Source organism: Mustela erminea, chromosome 1 (assembly GCF_009829155.1).
Source record: "Mustela erminea isolate mMusErm1 chromosome 1, mMusErm1.Pri, whole genome shotgun sequence".
In the NCBI taxonomy this organism is placed as follows: Eukaryota; Metazoa; Chordata; class Mammalia; order Carnivora; family Mustelidae; genus Mustela; species Mustela erminea.
Window position 1 is genome coordinate 85,975,142 of NC_045614.1, and position 18,845 is coordinate 85,993,986.

At 35.7% G+C, this 18,845-nt stretch overlaps 1 protein-coding gene across 3 annotated transcripts in view; it reads left to right on the top strand.

Moving 5' to 3' along the window:
• TBC1D5 (TBC1 domain family member 5) overlaps window positions 1-18,845 on the top strand; it is a 550,005-nt gene that overhangs the window by 25,205 nt on the left and 505,955 nt on the right. For 2 of the 3 annotated variants that reach the window (XM_032332146.1, XM_032332153.1), the window contains exon 2: window positions 15,297-15,355. The exons of the other annotated variant lie outside the window; for it this stretch is intronic. The gene's annotated coding sequence lies outside the window, so the exon portion shown is untranslated. The remainder of the gene's footprint in view (window positions 1-15,296; window positions 15,356-18,845) is intronic. 3 annotated transcript variants of the gene reach the window in all.

The window sequence follows — 18,845 nt, forward strand, 5'->3', positions numbered from 1 at the left end:
CTGTATAACATCTCTGTTGCTTTCTGGTCTATGTTACTTTTGTGCTCTCTCTTTTCTTAAAGGATCCCCTTTAATATTTCCTGCAGAGCTGGTTTAGTGATCACAAATTCTTTTAGCTCTTTTTTCGTCCTGGAACCTTTTTATGTCTCCTATTTTCAGTGACTTCCTTGCTGGATGAAGTATTCTTGGTTGCATATTTTTCTGATTTAGCACTCTGAATATATCATGCCAGTCCTTTCTGGCCTGCCGGGTCTCTGTGGAGAGGTCTGCTGCCAGTCTAATGTTCCTCTCCTTGTTGGTTACAGACCTCATTTCTCTTTGTCTCTGAGATTTGCAAGTTTCAGGATTATATATTGTGGTGTTGAGCTATTTTTATTGATTTATGTCTTCTACTTTTGAATGCTTGTTTCCTTCCCCAGATTAGGGAAGTTCTCAGCTATAAGTTGCTCCAGTATACCTTCTGGCCCTCACTGCTCTTTCCTCTTCTGGGATCCCAACTATTCTAATATTGTTTTAATCTTTGGTATCACTTATCTGTCAAATTCTCCCCCTGTGATCCTGTAGTTGTTTATATCCTTTTTTCAGCTTCTTTATTCTCCCCCATTTTGTCTTCTAAATCACTGATTGTTCTTTTGCCTCATTGATCCTTGCAGTTAGAGCCTCCATTTTTGATTGCATCTCATTAGTAGCCTTCTTGATTTCAACTTGATTAGATTTTAGTTCTTTTATTTCTCCAGGAAGGGATTCTCTAGTGTCTTCTGTGCTTTTTTCAAGCCCAGCTAGTATCATTATAATTATTATCTGATCTTTATTTCCAGCATCTTACTTGTATCCATACTGATTAGGTCCCTGGCAGTCAGTACTGTCTCTTTTTCTCTTTTTTGAGGTGAGTTTTTCCATCTTTTCAGTCTCTCAGGAGAAGAATATATGAATGAGAGATGAAAATACTAAAGTGGTAACAACAACCCCAGAGAAATATACACTAATCAAGTCAGAAGACACCTGAAACAGAAAAAAAAAGAATGTAAACTGATTGGTGAACAGAACAGAGTAATATACTGGATCTTGTGTGTATATTGGTCTGTTTGTTAGAAAACTAGATCCTAAAGTTGTAAATGAAGAAAAACTTATATATGTACACAAATGCAATGAAGGGATAGAATGGAACTGTAAAAATGAGAATTAAAAGACAACAAACAAAAAATGGAAAAAAAAGGTATGAGGAAACAGCTGAAGAGAACAATAATACACGAAATCGTGGGTGTATTTTGGAATATTTGTTAGAAGAAATTGAATCCCAAAATTGTAAAGAAAGAGAAAGTTATGTATATACAATATAAAATTAAAGACAGTGAAAGGATAGAATGTAACTGTAAAAATGAAAATTAAAAAAGACTTTAGAGAGGTTATGAAATTAGTTGAAAAAGGAAAGAAAAAAAATTAAAATTGAAAGACTAAAGAATCATGAGGAAAAAAACCCATGAATTCTGTATATTGTTTTCCCCTAACACTGAAGTTTTGTATGTCTATGTGACTGGGAAACTTATTCTTGGCCAGGATGTTTTTGCGGATCTTCTGGGTGAGCAGTTTGTTGCACTGATTCTCAGGTGTCTTTGCCAGGGCCAGTCCTGCACTGTCCTGCCTAGAGGTTAGGGTAAGTGGCCCAGGTTGCTTTGTGTGGCTTTTGTTCCCTGAAGGCTTCCTCCTCAGCTTTAGAGGAGGAGAATGAAAATGGCGGCCTTCCAGTCTCCAGTCCTAGAGCCGAAAGCTCAGGGCCCCACTTCTCAGTGCACCCTCAGGGAAAAGCAATCAGTCACTCCTGCCTCCCTGGTCTTAGTTCACATGGCATGCTCCCCTGGCCTGTGACTGAGTGTTTTTTTAAATCTCAGGCACATGACCACGTTTTGAGTCTTGAAACTCTGCAGGATCCTGCTGCACACATGTAGGTTGCTGGTCCCAGGGGAGATGGGAGGGGCGGTCTCATCCTGGTTCCACTGCCTGCTTGGCCTCTGCTTGGAGAGCCATGCCCCGGTTTGCAGTTTATGGGAACGCTGAGCTATAAGCCCACTCCTGGGTTTGCTGATTGCAGCTGGCTTTGCTGCTCTGATGCCTGGGAGCTCTGCTGCACTTACGTAACCCTGGTCATCCTGTGACCTCAGGGATCCAGAGACCACCTAGAATTCTGCCCTGCCTCACTACCTGAGTGCATTTCAGGCATTTCAGTGCATCCCTCACCAGAGCAGACATCTAAAAGTTCCAATTTTGTCCTCTGCTGCTATATCACTTTCTGGTGCTGTGTTAAGGAGGCTCCCTCCCCACCATGGTCTATCTCTCCGTATACTGCCCCACCTCCTACTTTGCAGAAAGTGGTTGCTTTTCAATTTGTATAGTTGGAGCTATTTTCTTAGATCTTCTGTTCAGTTTGCAGGTGTTCAGAATGACTTAATTAGCTATCTAGCTGTATTCTTGGGACCAGACAAAACTGAGGTCTCCTACTCCTGTGCCGTCTTAGACTCCTCCCCATTTTTTAAACAGTTTTAACTGCTATAATTCACATGCTGATCAGTCCATTTATTTTAAAGTGTACAATTCAGTGGCTTTGAGATTTCCACAGAGTTGGTCAGGCATCACTACAATTAGTTTTTAGAACTTTTCATCATCCTTAAATATGGCTTGTGCTGCTTAGCCATAGGCTTTACCATTTCTGCAAAAAGGCTATTGGAATTTTGATAGAGATTGCATTGAATCTGTAGATTACTTTGAGTAGTATTTATATCTTAAGAATATTAAGATTTCCTACCCATAAACTTAGAATATCTTTCCATTTATTTAGGTCAACTTTAATTTCTTTCAGCAGTCTTCTGTAATTTTTAGTGTATAAGTCTTTCATTTCCTTGGGTAAATTTATTTCTGGTTGTTTCATTCTTTTTGATGCTATTATAGATGGAATAACTTTCTAAATTTTCTTTTTTGGGTCGTTCATTGCAGATACACAACTGATTTTGTGTGTGGAAATTGTACCCTGCAACTTTGCAGAAATTGTTTATTTGGTCTTCTGGTTTCTTGTGGATTCTTTTGGAATTCTGTTTTATATATAGGATCATTTCACTTGTGAATAGAGATAGTTTTACTTCTTCTCTCCGAATTTGGATGCCTTTGACTTTTTAAAATTTCATTGTCTAACTGTTCTGGCTAGAATTTCCAGTAGATTGTTGAATTGCAGTAGTAAATATGGGCATCCTAGTTTTTTCATGATCTTAGAAGTAAAGATTTCAGTCTTTCATCATAAGTATGATATTACCCTTGGAGTTTTCATAAGTGCCTTTTATCCTGTTGAGGGGGGTTTCCTTAATTCCTGGTTTTCTAAGTGTTTTTTTAATAAAAGTGTGATTTGAATATTAAGTGCATTTTCTGCCTCAGTTGTTATGATCATGTGCTTCCCCCCCCCCCCATTCTATTAATGTGTATCACAATGACTAATTTTGTTGTGTTGACTCATCCTTGAATTCCTGGGATAAATTCCACTTGGTCTTATGTAAGTCCTTTTAATATTCTGTTGGATTTGGCTTGTTAGATCTTAGTTGGACATTTTTTTTTTAAGATTTTATTTATTTATTTGGCAGACAGAGATCACAAGTAGGCAGAGAGGCAGGCAGAGAGAGCGGGGGTGGGGTAGGGGGGAAGCAGGCTGAGTGGAGAGCCCAATGTGGTCTTGATCCCAGGACCCTGAGATCATGGCCTGAGCTGGAGGCAGAGGCTTAATCCACTGAGCCACCCAGGTGCTCCTGGTTGGACATTTTCTGACATATTCAGAGTATAATCTGTAGTTCTTTTTTCATGTGAAGCCTTAGTTTCTCTTTGGTATCAGGGTAATGCTTGGTGCTTAGAATGAGTTGGGAAGTTTTCCCTTTTCTTTCATTATTTTTAAGAGTTTGAAAAGAATTGGTATTAATTCCTTAAATATTTGATATAATTCACTGGTGAAGCCATCTGGTCCTGGACTTCTTTATTGGTAGGTCTTTGAGGTAGGTCTAGTGGCTTAGGTCATTTGAGGTTTTTCTTTTTCTTCTTGAGTCAGTTTATGTAATTTGTGTGTTTCTAGACATTTATCCATTTCTCTGGGTTATCTAATATGTTGGCATAAAATTGTTCACATTATTTTCATATGATCCTTTTTACTTCTCTAAGGTCTATAGTAATGTTTCTACTCTCATCTGTGATTTTTGTTATTTGTGTCTTTTCTTTTATAGCTAAAGATTTGTCAGTTTCATTGATCTCAAAGAACAGCTTCTGGTGTTGACTCTTTTGTGTTTCTTTATTTTACTTCTGATCTTTATTATTTCCTTCCTTCTGAAAGCTTTGTATTTAGTTTGCTTTTCCTTTTCTCAGTCCTCAAGTTAGGTTACTGGTTTGAGCTCTTTCTTCTTCTTAATGTAGGCATTTACAATTATAACACCCATCTGAGCATGATCTTACTGTTTCCTGTAAGTTTTGATATGTTGTGTTTGTTTTCATTCATCTCTAATTTCTGATTTCTCCTTTACCAATTGGTTGTTTTGGACTGTATTAGTTTCCATGTATTTGTGAAATTTCCTTCTGTAGTTTAGTTTTATTACATTGTGTCAGAAAAAAGATAATTTGTGTAATTTCAGTGTTTTGAAATTATTGAGACTTGTTTTATGGTGTAACATATGGTCTTTCCTGGAGAATGTTCCATATGCACATGGGATGAATATATTCTACTATTCTGTAGAGTGTTCTATATATAGCCTATTAGGTCTAGTTGGTTTATAGTGTTGTTTATGTCCTCTATTTTCTTATTGATCTTCTTGCCAGATGTTTTATCTGTTATGAGAAGTAGAGGATTGAACTCTCCAACTATTTATGTGGAACTGTTTATTCTTCAGTTCCACTGGACGCTTTTTTGTTTACTTTTACAATAATTACAGAAAAGAAGCACTTGCCTCTGCCATTTTGTTATGTGTTTCCTGTATATCTTACTCCTTTTTTGCCTCTCCGTTACTGTCCTTTTTTGTGCGTTTAATTGATTTTTGTAGTGAATCATTTTGATTCCCTCCTCATTTCCTTTTGTGTATATTTTTAGATATTTCTTTGTGGTTACCATGAAGATGACTACTAATGTTATGAATTTATCACAGTCTAGGTCAAATTGGTACCAGCTTAACTGTAATGCATACAAATCTCTGTGCCTCTGACACCTTTGTCCTCTCACCCTTTATTTTGTTTTTGTCTCTGGTTATGTCTTTATACATTGTATGCCAGTACCACAGATTAATAATTTAAAAAAATGTATTTTTCTTTTAAATCTTGTAGGAAATAAAAAATGAGGCTACCAGTAAAAAGTACAATAATAGTGGCCTTTTATTTGCCCATGTGTTTACCTTCTTTGGAAGTCTTTATTCATATGGCAATGAGTTATTTTGTAGTGCTTTTCATTTAGACTAAAGCATCCCTTTAGCATTATTTGTAGTATGGGTCTAGTGGTAATGAACTATGTTAACTTTTTTTTTTGCTTCTTTTTTTTTTTTTTTTTTTAAGTGGGCTCCACACCCATCGTGGAGCCCAGAGTGGGGCTTGAACTTATGACCCTGAGATTGGGACCTGAGCTGATATCAGGAGTTAGATGCTTAACTGACTGAGCCACTGAAGTGCCCCTATCTGGGAATATCTTAATTTCTGTCTCATATTTGAAGGATGGTTTTGCCATATACAAAATTCTTGGTTGACAGTTGTATTAGGCTGGGTTTTCCAGAAAAAAGAGAATCAATAGGATATGTGTGTGTGTGTGTGTGTGTGTGTGCGCGCCCACGCACGCACACCCATCACGTGTGTGCATGCATGCATTTACTTAAACATTTGTTATAAGGAATTGGCTCAGGTGATTTTGAAGGCTGCGAGATCCCACAATTTGCAGTCGTAAGATGGAGACCCAAGAAAGCCAGTGGTGGTCTTCTAGTCAGAGTCCGAAGGCCTGAGAACCAGGATTGCTGCTGGGTTGTTTTGGTCCGAAAGTTGGTAGGCTCCAGATCTAAGCAGAACCAGTGTTTCAGTTCAACTCCAAAGGAAGGAAAGGACTATAGATCCAGCCCAATGCAGTTAATCAGGGGAGTTCGTTTTTACTCAGTCTTTTTGCTCTTTGATTATCTGGTTGAGGCCTACCTACCTTGTGAAGGGCAATCTGCTTTACTCAGTCTACCAGTTCAGATGTTAACTTCAGCCAGAAACACCTACAGACATATCTTAAATAATGTTTGATCAAATGTCTGGCCACTCTGTGGTTCAGTCAGGTTGACACATAAAATGAACCATCTCAAGGTTTCTTCTTATAGTACAAATTTGTTATCTTACTGCCTTCTGTCCTCCTTGTTTTCTGATGAGAAATCAGCTGTTAACCTTATTGAGGCCTCCCTGTACTTGATGAATCACTTTTATTGGGTTGCTTTCATGATTCTGTCTTTGGGCTTCATTAGTTTTATTAGAATGGGTCTCTGAATTTATTCTGCCTAGCATTCAACCTTCTTAGATTTGTAGATTCATCAATTTCATCTTATTTGGGAAGATTTTTCACCTCTTTAAACAGTCTGTTCCTTTCCTTTTCCTCCCTTTGGGACTCTCATATTGTCTGTGTTTGTCAGCTTGATGTCTCAGAAGGTCTCTTAGGTTCTGTCTTTTCTTCATTCTGTTCTCTCCTTCTCGGATTCAGCAATTACAAATACCCTACATTCAGATTCATTGAGTTTTCTGCTTGCTGAAATTGCTCTTGAGTCAGTCTAGTGATTTTATTTTATTTTTTTCCATTGTCGTTATGCTTTCAATTTCAGCATTTCTCTTTGGTTCTTTTTTATAATTTCTCTCTTTATCGATACTCTAATTTTGCTTATACATTGATTCTATGAATTGTTTTTGTTGTTTTTTCTTATTTTCTTTAAGCTTTTTGAGCATATTTTAGACTGTTTTAAAGCCTTTGTCTAGTAAGTATGATGTCTGGATTTCCTCAAGGATAGTCTTATCAATTTTCTATTGGATGGGTCATTCTGTCCTGTTTCTTCCTATGCCTAGTAATTTTTTTGTTGTTGTTGTTGATAACTGGGTATATGGATATCATAATGTTATAACTCTGTAAATCAGTAGTCTCCATTTTCCTCAAGGTTTTATGTCTTTTTTGTTTGTTAAAGGCTCCAGTAGTCCATTTTGTTGAGTGTTTTTTTTTTCCAGTCTTTTTTTTTTTTTTCTTGCAAAGACTTTATTCCTTGTCATGTGTGGTCAGATAATTCTCTCTATTTAGTTTGTGTTCATCCAAGTTTTGACAGACTGATTTGAGTGCCAGAAACTAAAACAAAAACCAAATAGTTCTAAACAAATGGAAGAATACCTTTCCTGGGGTTTGTAGATTGACTGTCAGAGCAGTCCTTCACTTAGGCAGATTTGCATTGAGCCCAGTGGTCATTCCAAGCTTAGAGATCTCTCAGGTCTTTCCTTCCCTTCCATTATCTTCCCTTCCACTTATTTATTTATTTATTTATTTAGGACAGAGCAAGTGAGCACAAGTGGGAGGGAGGGGCAGAGGGAGAAGCAGACTCCTTGCTGAGCAGCTGCCTGATGTGGCTGAGCCCCTCCTAGGACTCTGGAATCGTGATCTCAGGTCTTTTCTCAGCATGCATATTGTTGTTGGTGTATGTGTTGTCTTCACAGTTACATCTATACTCTTAATTTGTCAAAGAAATACTCCCCAGCGTTTGCTTCTGTGCCTTAGGTAATTTATTCTATGTTTATATAGTAATCTTTTGTTCCAGGCCTTTTAAAGTTGTCAGTTCTGCTTGCTATGTTTTCAAATGACTACTGGCTTTTCAGCTTGAGCTCTGAGTTAGGTGAAACAGAGATGAGCATCTTGCATCAGTCCTTCAGGTAGTACCCAGACAGGTGAGAATAGATATTCACATGAATTTGTGAATAAAATCTGTTCTGCTGTCTCTGGGAACAGGGTTCCATACTAGGAACATAGATTAAAGTTGCTGCTGTGCCAGGTTTTAAAATTGTCTTTTTCTTTATTTGTCACTTGCTTGGTTGTAAATCTTTATCTGTTTTCCCTAGTTTTAACAACTTGGTTCTGATAGTGCTTGTTTTTTGACATTTCTGTCAGGTGGGAGTACTTGAAGTTCCCTACCTTGTCATTTTGCTGACTTTGTTTTTCATTGTGGTTTTAATTTGTAATTTTCTGATGACTAACGATGTGCATCTTTTTAGGTGTTTTTTTGGCATTTATATATATTCTCTGGAGATTTGTTTATTTACATCTTTTGTCCAGTTTTTAATTGGGTTGTCTTTCTGTTATTGAATTTTGAGATGCTTTTTTTTTTTTAAAGATTATATTTATTTATTTGACAGACAAAGATCACAAGTAGGCAGAAAAAACAGGCAGAGAGAGAGAAAGAGGAGGAAGCAGGCTCCCTGCTGAGCAGAGAGCCCGATGTGGGGCTCAATCTCAGGAACCTGGGATCATGACCTGAGCCGAAGGCAGAGGCTTTAACCCACTGAGCCACCCAGGCACCCTGAATTTTGAGATTCTTTATATATTTTTGAATACAAATAACTTATTAGGTAAATGACTTAGAAACATTTTCTTTTATCCTGTGGGTTGTCTTTTCACTTTGTTGAAGTGTTGAGCTGTACACTGAAGCACAAAAGTTTTAAATTTTTAGTGATATTTAGTGATACTTATTTTTCCTTTTGTTACTTGTACTTTTGATGTCATAACTCCAAACTCTACTTAAGGGGCAGGTGGAGAAAAACAAGAGAGTAAACTACTGGTATCTGCTATTAGAATGACCACTGGGTATGTACATGTTTGACTTTTGAATGCTGATTGTAGGTGTCGGTTGTGTGAAATTATGGTTAGGTTTCTCCTAGTTATAATCCATTTTACCTGTCATTATTTTCCCTTGGTCATTGTAGATGTTTTCTGTTACATCTATCCCTCATAGGGCCTTGTCTGAGAATTGATGCTTCAGCTTCAAGGGTAGGCCTCTAAAGCTTTGTAGTGTTTATAAAGTAGGACCATCGTATTCCTAGTACATATAGATGTTGGGACCATAGGTAGACCCCTGTGCTAACTTGGGATAAGCAGTTTTTCAGCAATTTAGAATTGTTGGAAAGGAAAGATCCAAGTTAGATTCTGTTGGGTTCTTCTTCTAGACAAATGTATATTACTGAGGCATGGACAACCATGGTTAACCTATGGTCATAGAGAAACAGTGGAGGGGACTGGTGTGTAGAGAGCAAAATGAAGCCCACTTTCAGAGAAAAACTGACTGTCACCTTTTAGAGGCAGTTTAGTTCCAGAGGTTAGAATAGATTTAATTCTTGGCAGCTTTGTAGTACCTGATTTCCAACTCCCACTGTAATTTCTACTTGTCAGTTCTGTGAAATACCTTTATTTCTTTTTAATGTAAGTTCTCATTTTGGGCTAAGTACCTTTGTATATGTTTTTGTTATTGCCACCCAGAAAACTTTGTCTAAGAGAGTGGCATGTTGAGATGAAAATATCCACTGAGTAAACAGAAGGGAGTGAGGAGACATTTCCTGTGAGATGTTGATATAATTTTAACTTGTAATGCTGGGCAGTAACACAATGGTGATGATTATTTTTAATGTGGATTTGAGTGCTTACCTGTGATTTAAATTTAATTAGGCATCTGTTTTATATTGCTTATGTTCTTTGGTGTACAGGCTTTCTAATTTAAACAACTTTTCTTTGAAAGTAATAGAATGAAAATAATTTAGTATTATCTGTAAAATTGAACATATATGTAACCTGTGACACAATTTCCCTTCTAGTTTGTAAGTCATATTCTTGTATGTGTGTACCAGGATATGTGCTCAAGAATGATTTGTTAGATGCATTATTTGTAGTAGTGTAAACTTAGAAATACTGAAATATACAGCATAGAAGAAAGGATGAAGTTGTGAGTACATTAACATGTTCATGCAGTCATCTATTGAAGTGTTATAGAGTAGTGCAAATGAATGACCTATAACCACATATACTCACACTGTTTATCTTAGAAACATACAATATTTAGTGAAAACTAGTGTGTCTTCTCCGAAAAAAACACATACCCAGGTTTACCTTGGAAATATTTCTTGTTTGGTTACAGATCTCTTTAATAAGTAAATATTGCACGAAAACAAGTCAGATGAATATTTTTGGTTTCTCAGTGCATATAATAAAAGTTTATACTGTTGGTGGCAATGCAAGTTGGTGCAGCCACTTTGGAAAATAGTGGAGATTCCTCAAAAAATTAAAAATAGAGCTACGCTATGACCTGTCACTTACACTGCTGGGTATTTACCCCAAAGATACAGATGTAGTGAAAAGAAAGGCCACATGTACTCCAATGTTCATAGCAGCAATGTCCACAATAGCCAAACTCTGGAAAGAGCCCAGATGCCCTTCAACAGATTAATGGATAAAGAATATGTAGTCCATAAACACAATGGAATATTACTCAGCCATCAGAAAGGATGAATACCCAACTTTTGCATCAACATGTATAGGACTGGAGGAGATTATGCTGAGTAAAATAAGTCAGGCAGAGAAAGTCAAATATATGGTTTAACTTACTTGTGGAACATAGGGGATAACATGGAGGACATTAGGAGAAGGAAAGGAAAAAGGGAATCGGAGGGGGAGATGAACCATGAGAGACTGTGGATTCTGAGAAACAGTTTTAGAGGGAAAGGTGTGGTGGAATGGGTAAGCCTGGTGGTGGGTATTAAGGAGGGCACGAATTGCATGGAGCACTGGGTGTGGTACATAAACAACGAATCTTGGAATACTACATCAAAAACAAATGATGTATTGTATGGTGACTAACATAATACAATAAAAAAAGTTAAGTTTATACTATATTATAGTCTGTTTAGTGTGCAATAGCATGCCTAAAAACAATGTACATACCTTAATTAAAAAATACTTTATTGCTAAAAAAATTTTTATTGCTAGAAAATGTCAACCATTTTCTGAGCTTTCAGTGAGTCATAATAATTGATCACAGATCTTCATAAATAATAATGAAAGAAGTTTGAAATATTGCAAGAATTCCTAAAGTATGAGACAGACACAAGGTGAGCAGCTGTTGGGAAAATGGAGCTGATAAACTTGCTTGATGCAGGGTTGGTACAAACCTTCATTTTGTTTAAAAAAAGGGGGGGGGCAGTATCTGTGAAGTGCAATAAAGTGAAGCACAATAAAATAAGCTATGCCTTGTAGTGTGATTCTTATTTTAATGGGGGAAGTTCAAAACAAGTTAAAAACTAAACAGTGTTTAATTATACAAAAACAGGGTAAAATGTTAAGGAAATGTGGAAGTATGATCAAGGGAAAAATTAGGATAGTAATTTCCTATATGGGATGTGGGGCAGGTTATAATTGGGGATGAAAACACCAGGAACTTAAATATAATGTTCATATTGTACTTTTTAGGAAAGAGATGAGTTGATCATATTTATTTATAGATATCATATTTATTCTCTACACATATTGAATACCTCCTTAAACAAAGCTAAAAACTTATAAATATGTTTGGTATAAAAAATAATATATATATATTTTACAAAAATAACCATCATAGAAACAAACTCAGCATTTCTAAAACTGAAATAATCACAGTCTTTTAAAATCAAGTGTTCTTGGGGTGCCTGCATGGCTCACTAAGTTGAGTGATAGACCCTTGGTTTCAGCTCAGGTTGTGATCTCAGAGTTGTGAGATCTAGCCCTGCCTTGGGTTCTGTGCTTAGTGCAGAGTCTGCTTGGGACTCTCTCCCCCTCCCTTTCCCTCTGTCCGTCTTCCTTGCTCACACACATTCTCATGCTTTTTCTCAATTAAAGAAGTCTTTAAAAAGAAATCAAGTGTTCTCTCCACACTTTGCTCTTTATTTGCCTCATACCATCTTCTCAGCCTCCAAGTCTTAAGGGTTACTCTTGACTTCTTTATCCTCAGATTAATTTATTGACTTAACTTACAGGTATTTACGTGCTACAGATATTGTAATAAGCAAAATTTATAATGAGCATTTTCCTAAAATAAATGAAGCAGTCTTTATCTTTTCCTCTCTTGTAACATGAGGTTATTCAACAGGTTCTTTCCATTCCTATCAATACGCCTAGGTGAATCTATGTTTTCTGTTTAGAGTCCCTGAATTTCAAGTCCTTACATGCCTGTACTGTTTCCTGACTGGCTTTCCTATCTGGATTCTTCCCTCTTTTTAGTTCATTCTTCTTCTTCTTCTTTTTTTTTTTTTTAAGAATAATTATTGGAGAGAGAGCATGTGAGTGAGCTTGCAGGAATGCCAGAGGGAAGAGGCAGAGGGAGAGCGAATCTAAGCAGACTCCCTGCTGAGTGCAGAGTCCATCAAGAGGGCAGATCCCATGACCCTGAGATCATATCCCAAGCCAAAAACAAAAGTCGGACACCCAACCGACTGAGCAACCCAGGCACCCCTTAGTTCATTCTTCTTACTGATATAGGATTCATCTTCCTAAAGCGTTTATTGATCATTTTTACACATTTCCTCAGAAACCTGGGGTACTAGAATGTTGAGGTACATTTTCTTTAGGTGGGGTACCAGTCTTCTACAAACTACTTTTTTTACCAGGGGTCCACACTCCTATTTGGGGGCAGGAGGTTAGGGGGAGACACACAGGTACCTCTCTTACTGGCTGCTTCACCTTAAGGTGTGGGGGTGGAGGTGGCCTGCCTGATATTCTTACTCTTTGTGCTGCTGATAGCCTTCAGACTTCCGCTAGCTTCAAATAACATAGCCTTTTTGTATTGGGGATTCTCAGAGAAACTCCTGTATTTTGCAGCAAATGTGGTAGTTTTTTTGTTGTTGTTTGTACTTCGGTTAAGATTTTGTTTTCTGTATTTCTGGTATTCCTCTTAGTTTCTGGTCTACCTTCTGGTTTTTTTAGTCTGGTCAGCACTGGAATCATTGTCAGTAGAATCAACATTTCATTGTGCCACTGTCTTAGACAAGGTTCTTTTGGTGCCAGTAACAGAAATTCATACAAGACTGCTTAGCCCAGAGTAGAATTTATATCAAAAAACAACAAATTATTTCATAGAACTGATGAGGGGGAATTGCAGTTGATCTTTACAGGAATTTGGAAATCAGGGATCATGTATTTTAGATCTAATTTCTGTAGATTTGGTATGAAATAGGGAGGCTACAGTGTGAGTTGAGTCCACTATCTTGATTCAGTCTGATTACCAGTTTTAAAATCAGTTTGCTGAGTAGATTCCTTTATATATAGGAAGTTTGGTAGAAGATATTTCCATCATGGATGTCCAGTTGTTATCTCTAGCCTACTTTTATATGTAGATGTGACCAATTTATAAGTGTTAGAGGAGGAAACTTCTACAGGTGGGGGCATCAGTTGAAACACTTAAAGTATGCTATTTAAAGACCTTATTTATTTATTTGACAGAGATCACAAGTAGGCAGAGAGGCAGGCAGAGAGAGAGGGGGAAGCAGGCTCCCCGCTGAGCAGAGAGCCCGATGCGGTTCTCGATCCCAGGATCCTTGGATCATGACCTGAGCTGAAGGCAGAGGCTATAACCCACAGAGCCACCCAGGGGCCCCAAGTATGCTATTTAAAACTCTTTAGGATATTTAAAGTTTTACAAAATGTGGACCAAAGATCATAGTTTTGAAGCTTCTAGAAAAAATAAGTTTTATGAAGTTAGAGTTAATTCAGAATACTAATACTAATCAATGTCAAGAAAAATTCACTTAGCAAAAAAAAAGGCAAAGTAACATGAGAAGGGTATAATGTACCCATTTACAGTTAGGATTTTTATAATTTCTTGGAAGTAGCACACATGGACCTTTTTTCTTGAGTTGCAGTGGCAGTCTCTTTTGGAAAGTTCATGATTTTGCTGGAAATATTTAAATTGGTATGTTATCAAGTTCTGGCAAGGATATTTGGAAATCAGAAGTATTATATGCTGATGGTAATATAAATTGATAAAGCTGTTCGGAGAATAGTTGTGCAGTATTCAGTAAAGTAGAAAATATACATGTATATACTTTCATGTATGCCTTAGAACAGTGTTCTCAACCAGGGCATTGTTACCTCTCAAGGGACTTTTGGTAATGCCTGTAGACCTTTTTGGTTGTCACATCTGTGGAGGCATCTAGTGGGTAGAGATCGAGGATGATGCTAAAATGTCCTACAGTTGACAAGGCAGACTCCCACAACAGAGGATTATTCAATCCAAGATGCCTGTAGTGCTGAGGTTGAGAAACCTTGCTTTAGAGAATAAAGTTCACATGTTTTTATATTGTGAACATAGAGGTTTGCTCAAGGATGTTCCTTAAAGCATTGTAATACTACAAAATTAGAAACACTCTAAGTGTCCATTAGTGGACAATTGGATAAATAAGATGTGGTCTGCATATGTGATACAGTACTTCATAATAGGAAGCTTTGTATTAGGGTATCATTCATAATAGTATTCCTATTATAAAGTAATTGGAAGTACTGAATCACATACTGTTGAAAGGAATGAAGTAGAGGCTCCTGGGTGGCTCAGTTGGTTAAGTGTCTGCCTTTGGTCCAGGTGGTGATCTTTGGGTCCTGGGATCGAGCTCCTTGGCTGACTCCCAGCTCAGCGGGGAGTCTGCTTCTTTCTCTCCCACTGCCCCTCCCCCCAACTTGTTTTCTCTCTCTCCCAAATAAATACAGTCTTTTTTAAAAAAGGAATGAAGTATATCTATATTAGTAGATCACAAAGATAATGTTGAATGAAAAAAGCAAGTGTTTTTTGTATACCACTTATGGAAATTGAAAAAATACACAAAACATTCATAAAGATAATTTAAATTCAGACTCTTACTGCAATATGTAAGTAAAAATGTAGAAAATGTAAAAGTACATGCCAGTTTCATGACAGTGGTTGCTAATAACGAGGTGAAAAGAAGGAAATGGCACTAGGAATGATGAATAGTGGACTTTATCTCTACTTAAGTCTTTTATAAATATAAAGTGAAACAAAGGTTCATATTTATGGACTTTGAATTCACAATGTGAGTGCCATTTGTTATAAGTTCTGGTTGGGGAAATGTAGATATTTGTAATATTATTTATTTATTTATTTTTATAGTTCCAAAATTTCTCAAAAAAAAAAAAAAACTTACCTAATGAATTCCATTTACACCTTTATCTACATTTGGGTTTCATGGCACTTAGTATAGCATGCTTTTTCTTTTTTCAGTTCTTTCTGCTCAAGAAGTTAACTTGGTTTCTTATGGAGAGAAGTATAACTATTTTAAGGTATTCGTTTATTTAATTTATTTTATTTTATTCGTTGTTATTATTTTAAGGTATTCGTTGTTTATTTTATTTATTTTATTCGTTGTTTATTTTATTTATGTGTATAGTTGTGGAGAAGCTATATTAACTGCCATTAACCAGTAAGTTTGTGCTTACTTCACAAAAGTAAAAGCCATCAAAAAGAACTCCCAACAACTGTTTATTTTTGTGTATTAGAATATATAGAAATAATTGGGCTTTCAGGAGAAACATGAACTATTTCTCCTATTTGGACATTTTGTTGCACTGATTTCTTTTTATTGTAAAAGTATTTGATTATAATGGTTTAATCTTTTCAGTAAATATTCAGTAAAGTAAATTTATCTAAGTGATTCTAGGAACTTTACCCAAAAAATGTACTTTAAAATCTGAACTCACATTTTCTGGATAACTGAAAATTTTTATAAATGTTATTAAAGAAAGCAGATGGATATAATGTCCAATATATATATTTTGGAACATAAAGATCAATTTTTATATGTGATAAAATATATTCGTAGTAAAATGAAATGGAGAGAGTGCATGACCTATAATTTTTTTCCTTAAAGTGATATTATGTCTCAAATACAATGTAATTAAAAGTTATAATAACTACTCATGATACCTTTGAATTTAAATTATGTCAAATTAAATAATTTAGATTAAAATTGCATTTATAATTATATGAAAGTTTATAATTTTTAAACAAAAAGCATTTACTAAAAATTATCCCAAAGTTTAGAAAACTCACTAATTTAAATTTAAAAACTTAAAATAACCTTTAGTTAATGATTTTTATGTACTTTTCTTAGAACTTAAATGCAAAAATAATAACCCATATTTCCTTACATGTAAATGGCAATCCAATCAAAAGGTGACTGAAAATTAATGACTTTATTTTAAAAGATACAGTTCTTAAAATTTTAGATTAGCTATAATTTTTTTGTTAAAGGATTTAATACAAATGATAAGAATGGCTTAATTATAAAATTCATAAAGATAATTTAAATTCAGAATATTTAATTTAAGATAATTTATGCTCAAATGTATAATTATGAATAGCTATGACTTCTAACTATATAGAATTTAAAATAAGTCCTATAACCTTTTTAGATAATTTTCATAATTAGGTGAGAACAAGGCACGAACTATCTCCCATTTGATTTTCTTGCTAATATTTGCAATTTAATACTAGAGTTATTCCTTAATTGCTGAAAAGGAGTCATCTATAACATGGTTACTAATTATTTTTCTATAATACAATATGTAATTTTAAAGGTTTTATTCAAGAAATGAGTTGGTTAAAAACTTGTAACAGAACAGCTTATTAATGCTGTATATGTAAAGGTAGAGTTAATTCTTTGGTGGATGAAGTGTTTATGGAAAAGAATAGCTGATTAAACTTAGGAATTTATTAGAATTAATTTTCCTTCATGTGTAAATATCTGTACTCCTCCAATAAAGTCATGAGGTTCTGGTTTGAGCAAAACGGTGAGACCTTTAACTGTACCCTTTTTAGTGCTGGCTCTGTGAGGAAGTACTACAAACATTGTGCATTCTTTTCAAGTTGAATTTTAGGGAGATAATATGGAATGGGAGAGAATTAGCACAGTTATTTTAAAATAATACCCACTGCTGAAGAAAATTAATGATTGCCATTAGCTATTTTGGGTTCTGTTCCCAATATCCCATATATATGAGTTTATTGCCTGTTCGGTCACTTATTGGGGCTGTTTTTGTGGGAAAACTTTTGATTCTCTGACTTAGGATGTAGGTATCTGTAATTTTAGTTATTGAATATCCCTCTAGTAAGCTCAAGGGGTGCAAAGTACTAACCTTTATTTTCCCCCAATTTTAAGCCATTTACAAATGTTTATTATGATAAATTTTGGCTTTGTGGCTTTTTATGGCTGCTGTAGAATTTGATTTGCTTTTACTTAAATATTTTAAAAGACTGTTATTTTTAGTATTATCTTAAAAACTTGGGCGCCTGGGTGGCTCAGTGGGTTAAGCCGCTGCCTTCAGCTCAGGTCATGATCTCAGGGTCCTGGGATCGAGTCCCGCATCGGGCTCTCTGCTCGGCAGGGAGCCTGCTTCCCTCTCTCTCTCTCTGCCTGCCTCTCCATCTACTTGTGATTTCTCTCTGTCAAATAAATAAATAAAATCTTTAAAAAAAAAAAAAACTTATTTACCTGTTCACTTCCATGTTTTAAGTAAGGATCAGGAAGTGCCAATGAAAAGCTTATAATTATGGGAACATTTTCTGCATATGGGTGTGTGTGTGTTTATAGTGTTTGTATGTGTGTGTATGTGTATATGTATATCTAATTTTTTAAAGCCTGCCTTTCTCTCCACAGAGAAGACTTGAAGCAGCTGAGAATACACACAAATTTGATTATAAATTTGAATAAAAACTCAAAAAGGCACTGAGGGATATTTCATTTTTCTTTGTATTGGAATGACTGGTGATTAAACTTGGTGTGGTTTATCAAAATTTTAAATTATAAGGGTGTGCCTGGGTGGCTCAGTCAGTTAAGCATCTGACTTTTGGTTTAGGCTCAGGTCATGATCTCATGGGCTGTGAGATTGAGCCCTGACAGACTCCACCCTGAGGTTGGAATAAGCTTGAAGATTCTCTTCCTCTGCCCCACTTTCCACTTGTGGGATTGCCAGTGTTGTGCTCTCCCTCAAATAAATAAATCTTAAAAAAAAATTTAATCATAAGGCCAAATATTCTCAGATCCTGACCCCTGAGTCTGGTTGAAACAGTGCATTAAAAAAAAACCCAAACACCAAAACCAAAAAACTTCAGCATGAATTTCCAGCTTAAATCCATCTTTATTCTAAACCACAAAGTTAAGGTGTTTTGTGTCTTTATGTGCTCAGGCATTAACTTTGAATCAATACGTCTATGGAATAATTTGGAGAAAACTTTCTCTTCTTTAAGGACCTAGCCCCTGAGCTTTTCAAAAGGCTTTCTGCCTTTCTCATCCTTCACTCACTTACCAGATGGATGTTTTAACTGCTTAGCCCAGTTTTACTTTCTTTTGAAATTATTTTTCTATATCCTGAGATGTAATACCATATGAATCATATTAAGGTTCAATAAGCAATTAAATTTTTAAAAATCTTGCTGAATTGTTTGAATTTAGTGGCACTGAATCAAATAGGTTAATACATCATTTCATTTCGTGTATTTGTTAGTATGCCTAGTGATTGTCCTTTTAGTTGCATGTGATGGAGAATGATGCTTAGTAGCAACTGTTGATTAGATTTTGAATATCTTTTTCTGTTTATATTGTTACATTTAATTTACATATCTTTTCTTGTATATTTTTTGATGCTGTTCAACATGTTCTTTCACTTTTTAAGCTTTTAGCCATTATTATATCTGTTATATAAAACTGAGGTCCCATCAGGTTATTGTAATACTTCAATTAGATATGTGTCATATGTTTGAAAAATGGCCAAA